This window comes from Rhinopithecus bieti, unplaced genomic scaffold, assembly GCF_001698545.2.
Source record: "Rhinopithecus bieti isolate Rb0 unplaced genomic scaffold, ASM169854v2 scaffold_16601, whole genome shotgun sequence".
Taxonomy (NCBI): Eukaryota; Metazoa; Chordata; class Mammalia; order Primates; family Cercopithecidae; genus Rhinopithecus; species Rhinopithecus bieti.
This window is the reverse complement of record NW_016808732.1, coordinates 423,752-428,002: the sequence shown is the minus strand read 5'-3', so window position 1 is coordinate 428,002 and position 4,251 is coordinate 423,752. Positions and strand designations below refer to the sequence as shown.

The 4,251-nt window shown below is 42.9% G+C and overlaps 1 protein-coding gene across 2 annotated transcripts in view; it reads right to left on the bottom strand.

The window, feature by feature from the left end:
• Positions 1-3,926, bottom strand: part of ATXN1 (ataxin 1) — a 461,092-nt gene extending 457,166 nt beyond the window's left edge. Inside the window, exon 1 of one of the 2 annotated variants that reach the window (XM_017887085.1) lies at positions 3,837-3,926. The gene's annotated coding sequence lies outside the window, so the exon portion shown is untranslated. The remainder of the gene's footprint in view (positions 1-3,836) is intronic. The other variant, XM_017887086.1, reaches the window with a different exon arrangement.
• Positions 3,927-4,251: the final 325 nt, after the last annotated feature.

Here is a 4,251-nt window from a genome sequence, read left to right as displayed (position 1 = left end):
TAAGCATTTATTTATTCTGTAATTTTAAGCATATATATTTTTTAAAATCTCAGTCTAATTATAGCTCTTTCAGCCAACATTTAAAAAAAAATCTGTAAAACTGACACTGTATATCACTTTTTAAAAATTTTTTGAATGAGTAAATTTATTTTATTAAACTAAATTACATGAAAATAAAATGTGAACATAACTGATGACTAAAAATTCCTATCTTAGAAAAAGAAGTGCTACATGTAAGGTCCTAAAACAGAAAGTCTTATTTCTATTACCATTTCTACAATTTTTTGCTGTCGGTGCTTTTAACAAAATAAGGAGGAGGGCCTGCTTCTGATAACCTTGGAAGTATGACCGGAACTAAATCTGTTATTTGAACCAATTAAGCGTCACAGATCTAAATCTCTCACAGAAACTAATCATTCAAACTATTGAATTGCTCTGAAAATACAGAGCAAGGAAACTCAAATAATCTGTCTCTCCCTCAAAAATAATAGCCTGTCTTACTGCACTATGTCACTTTACCGATGCAAGTATTTAAGCTCTTCAGATGCTAATCTATGTATTATTTTAGATAATCACAGTTTAAAGAATTAACATTCACTCCCACATTTACCTACTTACGTGAGTTTCAGAATTTTAGTAAAATATATTGCTTAACTTTAAATAGGAAACAAAATGAATGTTATAGTGTTAGTCATCAGAAACTGTCACTCAAGGTATGTGCAAAAAAGTAAAATCCACTTGACATTTCAGAATGAAAAACAATAAAGGCACAACATTATTCAAAAGAAATGTGAGTCCTTGGACTCTATAATGACAACAAAAACAGGAGTCATAGTAATGTTTACTAATATTTCAATAATCTCAGCACTGGCCTTTCCCAGGACTCCTAGGCAACTGACTTAGGTATGTTGAAACTTACAGGCATTTGACATGTAATCTTATGGCTAAAGAGTTTTTGTTTAATCTTCCTCTAAGTGTAAAAGAATGCAGAAGTCCTGAAGTCTAGTTGCAACATTTTTGACAAAGTATCACTTCTGTTTACCAAACCCTCTTAAAACATAATCCACAAGGAAAAATATTGCCTTTGGCGGTTCCCACCAAGTACATTTTTTATACTTATTTTCACATGAATTTATTTGTGCACTGAAAAATATATGTTCACACTTTACTGCAAGTAAAGCATTTTTCGATCTGTTGCAAAATAGAATTCAGGACCTCCAAGGCATTGTGTAATATTGACATCCTTGCTTCCCATCTATTTACCACCTTATAAAAGCAGCTAGAAGAAATAATAGCTCATTTTAACTACAGCAATGCTTCATCTGACCAGGCCACAATGAATTTACCAACCACACAAACTCACAAAACGGTAAAAACTCATAAACCCCCTGTGAATAGAGTTGAGTAGCTCTCTCAGTCCTAGCCCTGGGGGAAAAAAAATTTGCCAGTTTAGCTATGTTGGCCATAAAACTGTAAACTGACTGGCAGTCACAACTAAATCAAGACATATTCTCAATTATCTTTTCTTTCAAATACCAGGGTTATTAAAATACTCCCCCACGCCACTTAGTTGGATTCCCTGAGCAGCACAGAGCTTCAGCAACTAAAGCAACTTTTCCTTTTTTCCTTTTTACCATAATATTATTTCTCTTTGCTTAGGCAGCTTCATCAGTGGTGCCCTAATGCAAAGGCTAGAATACTGCTAACTGCTCACTAAATTACATCCTAAAATAAAGTATATGTTTATTGTGCAAAAGCACCATGCATTATCAGTCCTCTAGCTATAGGCCTCTATCGTTTCTCGCTTAGCTAAGGAAAAAAAAATCCTTTTAACTTACTATCAAAGATCATTCAAATCACAGCCAATAGATCCAAATTAAGAATGAATACATTCAGAATGTCTGCCTACTGTCAGTACCAGTTTTTGTTATGATGGCTGTCAAGTTTTAAAATGTGACAATGGGAATATATTTTCCGAATAAGTTATTCCCCTGAGTAAACCCTTTAGAAATCCAGCCATCGCTATGGGCAATGTAGGTTCCAAAGGATGAACGCTCTTCACACTTGAAAGGGTTAAGTGCCTGCAAGGCCAAAGGCACCAGACTGCAAAAGAAATGTTGCTTTAGTAAGCTCTGAAAGGTTTCTAACAAGTACCAAATACTTGTTGATCTGTTCACAATAAACACCAGCAGGATTGTCAGGCTCCTTTCACTGTCTGGGGAGATGCATTTACATACTGCACCTAGGAAGAACAGCTTGTTGGTCTCCTTTATAAAAGTTGAGTAACTAGAAGCCTCATTCAGTGTCTCCCATCCAAATGACTGAAAGAAGATGCAATTGAAATAGTGGAGTCTCTCGTCTGGCTTGGGCAGCATAAATGCTGTGCATAAAACACTTGGAGTAGTTCAGGCACAAGACAAACCCACCTGAATGGACGAGGAACACTGTCTGTTGCCATGGCAGCCTGATCTAATTACATGAGCGATCAGGGCTGGAGTAAGTGCACCGAAAACCTACACCACTGACAGGCAGCCAGGAGGTTCAGGGGAGCCCTTCAACCTCTGCTTTATGTAGAAGATGGCATTCAAGTCCATTTATTTGCGGAGCTGCTAAAATATTGACTGATGCATGCACAGTGAGAGGGCAATCAGAGGAGATTAAATGGCACAGCGCTAGCCGTTATGGTGCAATCCCTTTCCAAGAGTTCCTGTGCAGGATTTTCTCCTCTCTGGTGGTTTCCTCAGGCATAAGCTTCATTCCAAAAAAAGCTCGAGTATCAAACTACCTTTACCCACCAAATAAACCGAAGGGTGGGCTTAACGGGGGCTTCTAGGAACTGCAGCCTCCTAAAAAACCCAAACAGAAATGTCTTAGCTAACACTGTTGAAAAGTAACTAGCTATGCCTAAAAATAACCAAGTAACTACCCACTGCTGTGTGCAATATATAACGATGATGTTTAAATATTAAAAACAGCCTGCATTATAAAACACAAATGTCATTGAGATGTGACTACTAGATTGCCAAAGGAGAACTTATTTGCATACACACATTCCCGTGCATGCACGACAGGATGTGCAGGGAGAAAGCCACTGTAAGGCATTAGTTTTTATTCTGTGGGTGTAATAGGGTCTTCTAATTTAGCTAATTGTATCCTGTGGATCTCACAGGGAAGCTAAGAATCTCTTCGGGGACAGAACCAGTTTGGAGGAGTCCCTACTGCACAGCATACGGTAAACAAAATAAAAATAGCTTGCCTTTCTTGTTAGCCACATCGCGCATTATATAACCAGCTTCTTCCGACTGGCTTTTTTTTTTTTTTTTCTGCCCTTACTACTCTTCAGCAATTTCTCAATCTTCTCAAATATTTATATTACCCTTTTATCTGTAGGATTATATACCAAGAAAGCAAAACAAAACAGAGCAGCCACGGGCTCGAACCTAACCCCCGACGTCCTTAGAAACTGATTTTTTGTTTTGTTTTGTTTTGTTTTCTGGCAGAGTCTCGATCACCACCCTACTTCCACCCCCCACTAAGGTTCTTGCTCAATCTCCCTAGAAAACCTGAATTGTTTCATCCCTTCCAGTCAGCCCCCTACGTGGTCTGAAATAAAATGAAAGCACAAGCCACGGAGTTTAAGAAGGCAGCCTGAAGGCGGGGGGCTGAAGAGGGGTCGGGGCGCTGCAGAGTCAGCCAAGTAGCCAAGGAAGGGCCACCTCCGCGTCTCGACTGCCCTCGCCCCCCGCCCGGCGCGCGCGCACATACACACACAAATACACACACACTCACTCACACACACTCACTCACACTCACGCCGCGCTCCGACACCGCCTCACCTCTCGCTCCGCCCGTCCGGCCCCCTTCCCTGCCCCCTGCGGGACCGGCCTGCGCGCAGCACTGGAACCACGTAGGAGGCGGCGGCGGCGGCCCCGGGAGTGGCAGAGTCTCCGGCCCGGCCCAGAGTGAACGAGCAGTGGGGCTCCAGGGCGCATCCCAATCCCCGCAGCGCCTCCTCCGCCGCCGCCGCCTCCTCCTCCTTCCCCTCCTCCTGGCTTCATTCACCCTCCCAGCAGCCGCACAGCCGTTCACTCCCGGCTCAGGGCAGCCCCTGCCGCGGCTCCTCGGCTCCTGCCGCGGGTGCTGGCGGGGGCGCCGGCCCGGACTGGGGCGCTCGCGGGCTCCCGGCTCCGGGCGGCGGCTGCCGCTGCACATGATCAGGAAGCGGCCGCACCAACAGGGCGGCGGTGGCGG